Consider the following 13,998-nt stretch of genomic DNA (forward strand, 5'->3'; position numbering starts at 1 on the left):
GTGGGAGCTTTATAAACTCAAACTCTACCCCACAGTGTAGGGGGTGGAGTTTGAGTTTATAAACCTAAAATGGAAAAGTGTGAGCCATTTTTCTTCCTTCTCCCGTGTTACCATCTCCCCCGCCCCCAAACTTTGAGAAACAATTCTCCAGTTGCTGACTAACCCACAAAACCTTGGTAGGTTGGAAGAAGAATCTCCAGTTAAAATGCCAAACCAATGAACCCTCACCTCCCCATCTCCCAAATCTGCCCCATGAAGCAAAGGAAGTGCTTGCTTTGTAGGTCAGAGCTTCTCCCTTTCCTATGAGGTAGCAAACCTTTCCTAGCCCTCAATTCTGTCTACTCCCTTCAGCTCCCTAACACATTTTCAAATACTCACTGAGCTTCTCACAAAACCTGCAGTTATAAAGGGGAAAAAAAGGGAAGAAAACCAACTTAGTTATTTTTCAGTGGCTTTTCCTCTGTGCCTGTGGTATCAACACTGATTTTTCACAGGGAGACAGATGAGGTTTTTCAACCATGCCCAAGGGAACTCAGCTAACTTGAATGATTTCTGCACCTGAGCCATTTGTTTACTGAAGCAAAAGGGCACACAGTTACAGATGAGCTGGATTTCAATTGCCAAAACATCTGCCAAAGCAAAGCCTTTAAAGACTTCTCAGTGACTCTAACAAATCAGAGACTCATGCACCTTGTCAAAGTGTGTTTTGCCAGCCTACTCTGATGGAAGGGAGAAGATACTGGTGGCAAGGAAGGCCTTCACCAGACGTGTAATTTGCCTGTGTTTGAGGAAGCGTGCTCCTACTTTGCTCTAATCACAGAATTATTTGCTCATTTACCAGGTAGAAAATACGTTTAAAACTACAGTTCCTGTCCTTGTTTCTCTAATTGACTAAAATAGCTTCCCCCAAACTTTCCAGTGCAGTCACATTTGCCCCTTTTTTGGGCTAGAGCAGCCTTTGGCATTGTTTGTAGTGACAAGACTCAGCCCTGTTGCAAATCTTGTTCCATACCTGGCTGTTACAAGCTGGGCATCCAGGGGGTGTTTTCAGAGACAGCAGCATTTACAGGGCTGCAGCAGCTAAATGCAGCCTCAGGATAAGTGATTGCAGGATCAAGCCCAGCTCCATGTAGGACAGAGTTTGGCACTGAACAAGATTACAGTGCCAGAGACAGAGCAAGTCACAGCCACTCCTTCCAGAGGTGATTTTGAGCAGCAAACATTTGTGTGGACTGGACTGAAGGTCTGAGCACAGCTCACTCTGGGTTTAACAAAACCAAGGAGTTTCATAGCATCCTGCTCCCAGCTCCCCCAGAGCAGGGGGTCTGCTTCCCAGGGCACATACCAGCTCTGGGAGCCATGCTGGGCAAACTCTGGGAGCAGCAGGACATCCCTTGTTTATCTGCACAGCATTTCTGGCTGAGGCTCTTCCTAGTCTTACCAGCCTGTTTGTAAGGGGCATTGGAGCAACGCTTCTGCAGCTTGCAGGGAGAGCCTTGTTTACTCAGAGACAACTGTAACTTTTTTCAGACTTGTTTGTAATTTGCCAAAGCCTTCTCTGTACACTGTGTCATGTTTTTCCACTCGTCCACTGTGGTAATAAACAGCTTTTTAAAGAGCAAGCTGCCTGCAAGTGCTCAGGCTTTGCTGAAGCCCTGTGGAGCAGATGCTTGGCTGCATCAAGATGGGACCGTGACACCCCAACCAATTCTGGCTGCAGACAAGAGAGAGGAGCTGCCACAGCTGGAGAAGGCCTTTCACAGCTGCCATTGCCCATGAGGGGCCCTTCCAGCAGCAGGTGCCAATCCAGTTAGGGGCAGCGAGGGAAAGCACAGTGGTGCCTCAGGGATGTGCTGCAGCCATGCTGCACCCCTGGAGTCCTCCTGCCACACTGACTGCAGGAGCTCTTCTCATTTCCACCTCCTGCTGCTGGGGGCAAAGACTTGCTGGCTGGAGGTGTCACCACTTGTATTGGGCCGGTACAAGCTGTGTGTGTTTACTGGTGCCAGGTGATGCTGCAGCCCTCAAGGAAGCCCTGCTGTGACACAGCGCAGTCCTGCTCCAGTCAAACACTGCCAAGTCCTCAGGACAGGGTGTTTGCCTGAGCCTGGTGTGGCTCACTGTTGTCACACATGTCTCTAGGTGCCAGGCCTCAGTTTATGACTTGCAGGGTGGTGCAAGGCCATGCAGCCTTTGCTCTTCAACCACAGCCAGGGCAGGATCCCAATCCCACTGTTCCATCCCAAGGGAGTGGTACTGATGCTGAAAATACAGCAAGACACCTGTTGCTGTTGACCTCGTTTCAGAGAGACGAGACACACTCTTTTCAGTAGTGAAAAAAGCTTTATTTTTCACATCCCTTTATATAAAGTTTTATAAACCCTCCTGTGTCTATCTCCAGTTGGTCAGTAACAAGCTGTTACCCCGTGGTAATAGGTCAGTCTTGGACAAGGTGTCTACGTGCAAGAAAGGGTTGTTTGTGAGATACTGTTGTCATTCTTAAAGCTGAGATGGTTGGGATTGTTGAAACAGGTGCAGGAAAACAGACCTAATCTGCAGATTCTTTTGCAGGGAAACAAGTTATTTTTTGCTGTTGCAGGCTTCTGTTTTCATGAAGAGATGTTGGCTTTCTGCAAGGCTGTGTTGGGCCAAGTCAGGATCCAGTCTGCAAGGCCTAATACACACACACCCTGCTGTTTGCCACCACAGACACCCATGCCTGCTTTTCTGGAGCTTCATTCTGCTCCCTTACCTTGTGGCAGCAGACAAAACCAGGAGCCCACTGCAGAGCTGTACAAATGGGTGCAGCCAGGCTGCATCAGAGGCAGGTGAACAGCAGCGAGGGATGGGTTTGCCGTGAGGAAGGAGAGGTCGCTGCAGAAACCACTCTGTTTTCAACTGATGGAACGAGTAATCTCAAGCTGCAGCTGTACACAAAGGTCTCAACTGCTGCTTTAGTAGGTAGAAACAGAACAGCAGGATTGTGCTAGATGAAAATGGAGGCCAGGCTGGGAGCTGCCAGCTGCACTCAGGGACTCCAAATTTACTCACAGGAGGAGGTTTCTCCTTGCTTGCTGGAGGCTCTCAGTTGCTCTGTGGGATAGGTCAGCCTTCTGAAAACACAGCAGACCTACTGGGGCGAGTCCTTCCTCACTTGCCAGAGTGGGAAGAAAAGGTGAGAGGAGGCAGGGAGTGTCACAAGTGCTGGGGGAGTCCCTCTTCAATCCTGGGAAATGGCTGATGGAATCCCCTGTGAATCTTGACACGGCTGAGGTCAGCCAGTATTCATTCTCCACACCCAGAAGTAAATGAGAGCTGCAGAGGTTGAAATAGCTGCCCTCAGGTACACAGGGGGATGTGAAAACAGAGATGATGCTTCAGAGAAAACAGCAGCTTCAGCTTCAGGAGCATCGAGGCATGAGAGGTCACAGCAGGTGGGTTAAGGAATAAAAACTGGCCTTAGCCAGGGGCAAAAACTACAGTCATTGCTTTATACTGGGAAAGCAGGAAATGTCCTGTGCCTGTTGCAGACAGGGAGTCTCTGAGCGATGCACTGGAAAACAGCAGGTTTCGGGCAGTGCTGATGCCACCTCACCCACTCGAGGTCAGGACCTGCAGGGCTCAAGCAACACTTTGGGGTAGCAGTACATAAATTCCTGCCACACACAGGGCCTGCAGCTGCTGCTGGCACAGGGCTGCTGGCAGCGGGGCTCCCAGCAGCCCCATTGTGCAGAGCTGGTCTGAGAGAGGTGCCCTGCTCGCCCATGCCAGCCCCACGCAGGCAGCTGGCTCGGGAGGTGGCGGCTGGTGACACGGCTGAAGGGACGCTTCCATCGCTGCAGCCCTGCTGCACAAGTGTCCCCCTTGCTCCCGTGGGACAGGGAGCCAGAGCTCCAGCTGCAGCAAAAAACTAAATTATGCCCAGCCACTCCTGTCTAGGGATTCCCCTTGTACACTGAAGGCAGCAACTTAATTAGCTGCTAAAGCCTCGCAAGCCGGCAGAGTTGGAGCTCACGGGCTGGAGCAAATGAAGCCGTCAAGCTTTCATGCTCCCATTACCTGCCAGACGCTTTAATCCTGAGTTTAGCAGATGTTAGTCCCGGCCCGGGTGACTTGTGAGGAGGAAGGCTGCTCCCTTGAGAAGTCACCCGGGTCCGCAGGGGAAGGGAGCGGCAGAGAGGAGCCCGGCGGGGCGGGAGCAGCCCCGCGGTGCTCATGGCCCTCAGTGACAAGGCCCGGTGGGGCTCGGGGAGAGGCCTGGCAGCTTCCTCTTCCTCCTGTTTGAAGCCGGTTTACAGAAACAACGAGGAGGGAAGGGAGGGGGAGGCTTTGTTAAAATGTAAACGCGTGTTCAAACAAAGCAATCTGTAAACAGGAAGAAAGGAAAGTAGGGCAGGAGCTCGACACAAAGCATGACTCCGAAGACAAGGGGCCAAATGCGGAGGCACAGAGCACCTGCCGCTTCCAGCGGGCTCGGCTGGGGCCGTGTCCCTGCGCCTCAGATCTGCCTCCTCTAGCTCCTGCCTTTACGAGGAGTGAGTCATCTTGCGTCAGCTGAGGATGGGTTTATGCGATTATTTATTTATGTCAAACCCTCCTCCCTGCCACCATGCATCCCTGATCTCATCCCCCTCAGAAAACAGATGCTTTATTACATGAAGGCTGGAAAACTCCATCTCGCTTGGCTTTTGTTGAGGCTCCTTGTTCCCCAGTGGCTGGCTGGCAAGGAGATAGCAGGAATGAGCTGCACAGCACCTCACAGGCAGTGTGCTCTGCTTGTTTTGCTTTTTGGACACCAGCATCCCTCTCCCTGCAGGGTGGGATGGAGCAGGGAGCCTCCTCTAGTGAACAAACATGCCGGGGATGTTTGCAGATACCAGCAGGCTCCAGCCTGCACCTCCCCAGGCACAGACATTGCTTAGGTGTCGTAGCCTCAGAAGGAGAATGAGACCTTACAGAGCAAGGCACTAAAACACCAGGGGAGGAATTTCCCTGTTTAGCTCCTGCTGCTGCAGGAGACTCTTCCCACCTTCCCGCTCTCTTTGCTGCTGAGTGTGTGTTGTTCCCCTCTTTCTGCTAAAAACATGGCATCCAGAAGTGGACATGGACCACTGGCTGTACCAAACAACAGTGTGTGGTAGCAGGGCCAGACACACACACATGCACACACACACACACACATGTACAACATCACCATCTATTGCTGACAGTTCCCAGGAACACCCTGGGGCCAGCACAGCATCCCAGTTCATCCTACAGGAAAAGTAACTCAGGGCAGAGGTGGCATGTCCCATGTCCCAGCCATAGGGAGGAAGGTAGGATGTGATACCAACAGATGCCACTAATTTAAATTTCACACATGAAATCCTGTACCTACTGAACTGGAATGATTTCCAGCAGATATTTCTGATGCAAAGCCAAACTCGGCTCTAACTAGTCAATAGACTGCTTCCATAACACAGCTCAGGACTGAGCAGGAAAACACAGAAATGACTGGCAGTTAAGGAATTCAGACTTTCCAGAAGGCAACTGGGAGGAGCAGCTGGGGAAGTGGGGAGGGGTGGTGGAAAGAAAGTTACTCTAACAAATGATAGGAACATGTTCCTCAGTTATTGCATCCAACTGTTTCTTGGTGCAGGCTTGAATAATTTATGCATTAGAACTCTCATCTCCCACAGAGAGAATTGTGATGATCCAAAAGTCACTGTGATTTAGCAATGGGTTCAGCTACCCCCAGTCACACCAAAAGGCTTATCTCAAAAGTGGAGCAAGGATGTGAACACAGCCGTGGGGGAATCTGTGCCATCAATCCGTGGATCATGTTCCATTAGCCTGCACAAGTCACCCTGGCACGGAGCAGCACCCAAGAAGCATCTCCTGCCTGGAGAGTGAACTCCTTTCCTTTTCTCCCACATCCTCCACATAACCTTGGTGAAATGCACTTGGTTTTACTCAGAGCTCCCACAGCTCCACTCCCAACTGGTGTAGGGGAGAGGTGTAAAATCACACCTTCCCCGCAGCAGACTTACCCCGTACACTATCTGAAACCACACGGCTCAGCTTTGCTCCTGTCCTCATCTTCACTTTACATTCAGCACAAGGGCTACAGCTCCCCAGCTGCTGCCAGGCCAGGCAGGAAGGTTTGGAGGGGCAACACAGCCAGCCAGGTCTCTCACATGCACACCCACCTGCTGCAGGTGACCTGACTTGCAGAGCTGCAGCCACTGCCCCAGGAGAAAGTTTCCAGGCAGTCCACATCACAGTGCTCTGCCCTTGTCAGGATGCTCCACTGGAGAACAATTTAACACCCACAGTGGTACTGGGCAGAAATTCCCTCCTCCAGCAACATGTCTCTGCAGGAGGCTGTTATAGTAGCCTCCTTCCAGCTGTTTAGGGACAGACCAGAGTGCTGGTAACCATCCAGGACAAAGAAATCCATGCACTGCCCAGCCACAGGTATGCTGTCAGGGAATCAGCTTTTAAGAGGCAACCATGAAGTGTTTTGGGAGGAAGCTAAAGTGGAATCTGGGTTTGAGGAAACTGAAGGAAAGAGCAGCTATTAAGTTACCTTGATACTCTGATGGGTGTTCCCAGACTCCAGGTGATGAGAAAGGACTGTTTGCTACCATCTTTGCCCCATATTCCTTTTTTTTTTTTTTTTCATTTGGAAAGCACCTATGAGTTTCCCTACCTGCTGACCTGGCAGCTCTAACTTATGCGAACCTTGAAGGCGATCATGTCTGCTGAAGATCTACAGAGGATGCATTAACCAGAGACATCTCACCTTCAGCCACCCCCACAAAACAGCAGCTACATCAGCTCTTGTCTGCTGAGACCTTCCCTGCCCAGAGGGATACAAGCCTGTCACATCACTGCTTGTGGGACAGGTGAAGAGTGAGAGGGACTCAGAGGGGCCAGAGGCTGGCCTGGAGGGTTGCACTCCCACCTGCAGGACTGCAGAGAGGTGAGATGCCAAGCTGCTTTTCTGGCTGTGGCTCTAAACCATGCAGTGCTTTTCCTTCCTCTGCTCCAGCTCAGACATACAGAAGTTCTGTCCCACAGCAATGCCTCTTTCACCAATACTTAAAAAAAAAAAATCACCTGGAAGTGTGAGGAAAACTGTGCTTCAAAAGATTTATTACATATATTTGTACATATTTTACATGAATGGAATGTTAAACATACAACCTAAAAATCAATAAAAAAATATTTTCATTCGTGATTATGTACTGGCAAACCACTGAAAAGAGTACCTTAGAACAACTTAAGTCAACTTGCAATCATACTGCTCAATTAAAAAAAAAAACAAAACAAAACAACAAAACAAACAAATATATTTTACATTTACATTAGACATTGCAAATTACATTCCAATTTCTGCTCCGGGTAATGAAGGAAGGTATCTTGTCCATTACCACTGCACATGCAGGTGGCATTTCAGAAGCTAGCATGGACTTCCCTCTAACTCACTGTGGGCAAGGTTAGCTCTGTAGGAAGAGGCATATAAAAAAAGGGAGCACACACTCTGCTCCCTCCCAGCAGGTGTCTGCCAAAGGGTGGGAAGAGCCAGAATGAGATTTGTAATCAAGGGATAAAGGTTAACGCTGGATCACCACTCATTCAGTGCCACGCTGCAGCTCTTAAAATTTGTTACAAGTAGTTTTTATGTAGTTCACTAAAGCATCCCCTCTACAGCTAAGCCACCTCCCTTCTTCCTTGAAAGTTATAGTGCTTTGGCAATATCAGCTAGGGGAGAATTCTTCACTGTATGGTAACAAATATTCCAGCTTCATCTTAATATATACAAGAGCATAGAATCAAGCTTTGATGTCTCTTTCTCTTAGAATTTCACACCTTGAGAGCTTGTGACCAGTCGTGTTGAGAAGTGTTTACTATGAAATATAACATATCAGCATTAAAAGGGACAGATTTGAGAGAAAACAAGAGGAACAGGATTCAGCAACAGATTATGTTCTTGCAATGTCGGGTTACTTACACTTGAAACTCTGCCAAAATCGAGCAAATCCTATTTATCGTTGCAAAATCTTTGCCAAAACACACCCAAGGGCAAAAGTCTCTCAAACAAACACACATAGATTAAAACCTGCCAGAAAGATCAGTAAGCGAGCTGGCTGCCTTCTACTTCTTGTACACTGGCAACTTATTAGATCCAAGACAGAACCAAGTCCAGCCTTTTTCAGGTGCAGGATATTCTTATGGTGCAGGATATTCCTTTTTCAGGTGCAGGTTACTCCTATGGTGGTTTACCTGAGCAAGTCTTCAACAACTAATAATGCCCCACAGTGAGGTCATTTTACAGCTTATCCCATCATCAGCTCTGATGTACTAATTGAGACATGACTTTACAGAACACAAGCAAGCTTGGAAAGCCAGCCTATAATTGTGGAGTAAGATAACCAAATGTAATTTGAGAGTATGGACTGGATAGGCTTTTTTAACCCCCAACAGGCTAAACCATCTCCAACTTGATTTTAGAAGCAGGTTACTTATGTGGAGAAACAGAAACATCACAGATTTCTCATTCAGGAAAACAAATCCTGGACATAGTTCTGTTGTGGATTTCTCATGCAGAGTGTTTTGAATGACAAAAAGTGGTAGGAGCTGCATGAAAAAAACCACATTTGGCTGGATTGTAGGAAATCCATAAGAAGCCTTCTCTTACAGTTACAGACTCTTACATCACTTTTGCTGATGCCAATGGAAAGCCTATTCATATAGGAATATGGCCTGTATCTCATCTTCAGCTAGGCAGAGAAGAAATGGATACTAAAATGACTTTTAAGCTCGGACGGGTGGAAAGTGAATCATCAAATATAGCACTCATCAAAAAAAGAGATAATCCTCCACTACCAAAGGTGAGCTGGAAGATCCCATAGTAGCACTTCTGCACTCCCAGGCATGTGGTAGTCTCTCAGCAGCAAAATCCCAACTGCACAGCAGAATTAGTACCAAATTTGCACATAAATACTCCTTCAATACAGGAAAACGGCTAAAAGCCACAAGAAACTCAGAGAGATCACTGTCTGCATCAAAAGCAATGTTTTGCCACCATTTACAAAGAGAGATAGTAACATCCAAGTGCCAAGTCCCTTGCTTTTGGTGGAACATGGAAGAAATGGAGCAAGTTTCTAAAGCCCTCACTTTAGAAGGGCAGAGAAAAGGCAGAGCACTAAAAGTGTTCTTCAGCACATCTTGCATATTAGACATATCCCTCCATAAACACCAAAGATCCACATTTCTCAATAAAAATTATCTTTCCCATATTTGCTGAGATTTTAGTTTCCTGGGAGTCTGTTGTACCAGCTCTCCAGCCTTTCAGCAAGGCTTAATTAAAAACCCAGTGCTGCTAAAATTAAGAAGTAGGATAAATGTACAAATCTTGAGATTCAGTCATAAACCCCCTTTACATCATAAGAGGAGAAGCAGGGAAAAAAACCAAGGTTACAAGTATCCACCCACATTTTTGTAAATACCCTACATGTTTTCCCTTCCAAAATACCCCAGTACACTTCCCCTTGATTATGACAGCTAACCTGACTACAAATAAGACCATCTGTTTTTGGCTTTATCCCTCCCAAAATTAAAATACCAATAATTTGTGGTGTGCTTTGTATTTTTGCTTTTACATCCTATCCAACTCATTGCTGAATGTACACACTGCAAGAAAATGAGCTACCTCCTTCCAAAGGGAAGCATTATCATAGATATACTGACTTGTAAGAGCCAGGACAAAGGGTGCCCTGTGCTGACAGCAGTCTTGACTCCCTTGTTATTGTACAGGGTATGGTTAAATACAAACCAACTCACAGCCACCTCCACTATGAACTTCAAAACACGAGCTGCTACTGAAGAGACATGGGTATGTTACAAGTTCAGAAAAATCGCACATTTCAAGACAGCGTCAAATCTACTCTTCCCCTGCTGGCAAGCAGCATGTTTATGGCAGACCTGAGTATGGGAATTATTTCACACCCGTACATACTTAGGGAAGATATAGGCCAGATGACAGAAAATACTCTGAAACAGCACAAAATTGGCAATCTCAAGATATTTACAGGCAAAGAAGCATATCTCACCAAAATTGAAGTTATTGCTTCTTGTGGACAAGTGTGGTGTTCCTTGTTTGAGACAAAGGACTTGTTTGGTGCTTATTTTTCCCTTCTGAAGCACAATGAGTTGACATCCCTGGGAGGACATTTTCAAAATGAAGGTGTTGTCTGTGACTAGAGCTGTGCCTACAGCATGGTCATCACCAGCTGATGGTGACAGAAAGCTTACCTAGGTGAGTTTCCACTGGTGTTTTCAAACCCAAGCATCGCTCTCATGCTTCCAGGGTCATTCCAGGCTTGATCTATCTTAAAGGTTTTGATATAAGAAAACCTCCCATTGTCTTTCAGAAGGGATTTATGGATACCAAGAACATAAAACTAAAGCTGACCTTGTATCAGTTCCTCAAATAATCCAAGGAACTGCTGCTCTACTGTGCTGATGGAAGCAGCCATGGACTCTTGCCTGCAAAAGCTTCACCAGTGCAATAGCTAGTGACCTGCTTTTCCAACACTGTTCCTAGACATGAGACAATAGTCCCAACTGCTGGGTCTTTAAATCAGCTACTTCCATCTGAATACAGAAGATGAAGGGGTTTGAGGAAACAGTAAGTGAACTAGAAGTATGAACTACCAAAACTGAGCTCAAGTTGTACACAGATTTATGTTTCTTGTATTTACGTACTTAACCCTCAAGCCAAAGACTATCTATGACCTCAGAGCACAGGACATCAAAACACTGACCCACCCCCTTTACATGGCTACAGGTGAGTTTCTGCAGGCATGAAGCCAACAGTAAACATTAAATCAATGCAAATGGAAAAGTTTTACTTTCAGAAGATATCAGGAGTTTAAAACATTGGGAAAATGGGCCTGCAGGCAACACCACTATTTGAGTATCACAGGTGCTGTAGTTCCTCATCCCCTCCCTCCCTCCCCCAAGATAATACAAGGCAACACAAATATTCTCGTCAAAAAAGGACTCTGTACAGGGAATGACTGTACATTTGATGTGACTACAGAATCGAATGTGTGACAGAATGATTCTGCTCCCACTGAAAAAGAGAACTCAACAGGGCCCCATAGCTTACAGGTTCAGCTGAAACCAGTGATGCAAGCCCAAAAGTATAGAAACTGCACTGGCAATTATGACAATTATCTAGTTTGGACTCCTTTAGATTTGCAGCGTAACAAAGGCATTTTACAGAGCAACATTCAGGAGAAAATGTTATCCAGGGAAGAACTGCTCTTCAAGCAAGATGGGAGAGTTAAAGAACATGAACTGCACTTCTTCTCCAGATAGCGGTAGTTGCTCCTGTTTCTTTGCCCTTTTTGATATAAATCACAGCAGCAACAGAGAGAAATGTGTACTTAAACAAAACAAACAAACAAACCAAAAAAAACCAAAACCCAACCAGAATTATTTATGTACAAGAAAAAAAGTCTGAAGTGTTGTGCAACTTATTTTAGCTATTGAAACTCACTAAGAATACTGTTGCTAATAAATATTCATAAACTCTTCCCTGTGTTGTGAAATTCAGAAACTACTACAATTAATTCTCGATATAAAAAGTATGCTTCTAAACCCTGATATCTGTTCCAGTTCATTGTCTTTAAAAAAAAAAAAAAAAAAAAAATTTAACTGTGCTACTTTGTGGGAACTAATACATATCCACAGTTTTACTTGGTGTACCCACCCAGAGACATCCTGTGTTTTGTGGAGCTCTGGTATACCAATATAATACAGTAAAATAATAATAAATTAAACAAATGCAGATGAATTAAAAAAAAAAAAAAGAAAGATAGAAAAAACCCAAACTAAACGAAAATCCACACTGTCAAATGCTGGTCTCCACACGAAGACACCAAGGGTTTAGATGCAATGTACTACAGATCCTGTGACCGAAAAACACATTCAAACAAGGAAACATGAACTTGCGCATGTTCAAAAAATAAACACAAATCCCACCTCGATGTAATCTCGCCCATACCTATATAAAAACCTCTCCCCATGCCCACACTTGCAGTTATTCATTTACACCTCAGGAGGCAGCCTAGAGATGAGAGTAGTACAATAAAATAATTACCTGAAACATCTTTAAAAAAATACCCGTTAAACAAATTACCTTAACTGGCAGCACTTAAAATTGGTAATTCATTTCTTTTTCCTATTTTAAAAAAAGTTGCATAGCTGTAAGATTTTGCTTTGCTGCATTTCTTTCTGTCATTTTGACTCATGAGCAATAAAAGAGACGTTTTAGTTACTTAAATAGCAATACAATGTGCAGATTTCAACAATCTCTATAGCTTGATCAATATAAATTAGTTACCTGTCTTGGTTTTACTCTTTGGACTGCATTGTGACAAAGGTTTAGTTACAAAACTTTGAAATACAGTATTCTTACACAGAGCGGGTTATGTTTTCTGTTCTTGAAAAAAGTGAAGAACGTAAAACAGGGTGTGAATTCAGTAAATTAAGGTCACACTGTTAGATTTTATTTAGTTTGCCATGTACTGTTCTTCAGCCAATGAGAAGGTGAAAACGCTCCCACTCCGATCTGGGGCCGTCCCCCGGCGAGGGTCTCAGAGAGCACGTATCGAACGTCTCCACTTCCACTGGAGGCAGTAGGAAACATGTCCAATAACTCGCTTCTTCACAGAACCACAAGTTAGGCTGAAATTTGGAACTTTGGCCTTCAATACAAAACAGTGTCAGTAATGTCTCTGGGGAGTCGATTGTTACAGGATGTGCAGCATTTTCAAAATCCCTGTGTGTCCTTTGCATGAGTGTTTGGTATACTGAGCACTACTGTCAAGTAACGGTGTCTGCAATGCTTTCTCCATGTCACTATCCATCTTTGCCTTTTTCAGCCACAAAGAACTAAGTCTCAAGCCAGGCACGCTGTGTTCAGCAAGAGAACCTCACATCTCCTATGTTTTCTGATCAGTGGAAGCAGCTGATGGAAAAGCAGAGGAGAAAATAGCATTATTTCAGTACAGAAATCATTCAAACAACATGAGCACAACAACTGAGTTTTCCTCCCCTTTTTACCTAAGTCCCCAGTTATCACCATCCCTGCTGTGGAAAAAGCAAATAGAATTTAACATGAGGCTGGACAGTCATGAGCATGTACAGAGACACAGGTGTTCATGAACAGCATGCAGCCTTCTACCACAACCAGAGACTGGGGGCAATAGAGGAAATGTGTTTGGTTATTAATTTTGGCTAACACTGCCCTGAGATCAAAACAATTATCTCAGTAGCAGGATATCTTCCTTGAGGTTTTCTTTGCTAGCCCTACAACACAGACACATGAAGCAACGTGAAACAAATGCACAAATAAATGCTAGTCATGAATACTTCAGATTTTTTTTTAATTTCCTTCAGAACTACAAAACCAAACTCTCAGCTACCAGATAGGATTTCAGATATCTCTATTTCTCTAAGAATTATGATTGTTGATGTGCTTCGCAATGCTTAAGAGGCAATTATTTAATCTAAGTTAAAGTTTCTGAGTCAGTCAACTAAAGAATAAAACTATCCTTTAAGCTTTTAACACAGATTGCAGATCTGCAACCATTAACACAAAACATAAGCTGGAAAAATGCAAACTTCTGTGAGATGGGAGAGAAACATGTCAACATTTTTTATTTATTTATATGCTTTAAACCTTCTGGAATGCATTAACATTAAGGTAGTTTTGAAAATACCTAGTTTCAACCTTTTCATATGATTCCAAAAGACTTCTGTCAGAAATACATGCCAGTACTCACAGAACAATCCAAAATGACATAATTGTATTATTTTAATTTTGTTTCATTTCTATGGAAAAATCCTCTTAGAAAGTTAATGCTAAAGGTTTCTTGACACTGACTTGCCACTTTCCAGTACTAAAACTGCAAAGACCACGCCATGCAAGGATGTAGAAGC

At 45.0% G+C, this 13,998-nt stretch overlaps 1 protein-coding gene across 1 annotated transcript in view; it reads right to left on the bottom strand.

Annotated features, from left to right (window-relative positions):
* Positions 1-7,120: 7,120 nt before the first annotated feature.
* Positions 7,121-13,998, bottom strand: part of ZNRF2 (zinc and ring finger 2) — a 58,401-nt gene continuing 51,523 nt past the window's right edge. The window contains exon 5 of the mRNA XM_036406590.2: positions 7,121-13,024. The gene's annotated coding sequence lies outside the window, so the exon portion shown is untranslated. The remainder of the gene's footprint in view (positions 13,025-13,998) is intronic.

This window comes from Molothrus ater, chromosome 1, assembly GCF_012460135.2.
Source record: "Molothrus ater isolate BHLD 08-10-18 breed brown headed cowbird chromosome 1, BPBGC_Mater_1.1, whole genome shotgun sequence".
Classification (NCBI taxonomy): domain Eukaryota; kingdom Metazoa; phylum Chordata; class Aves; order Passeriformes; family Icteridae; genus Molothrus; species Molothrus ater.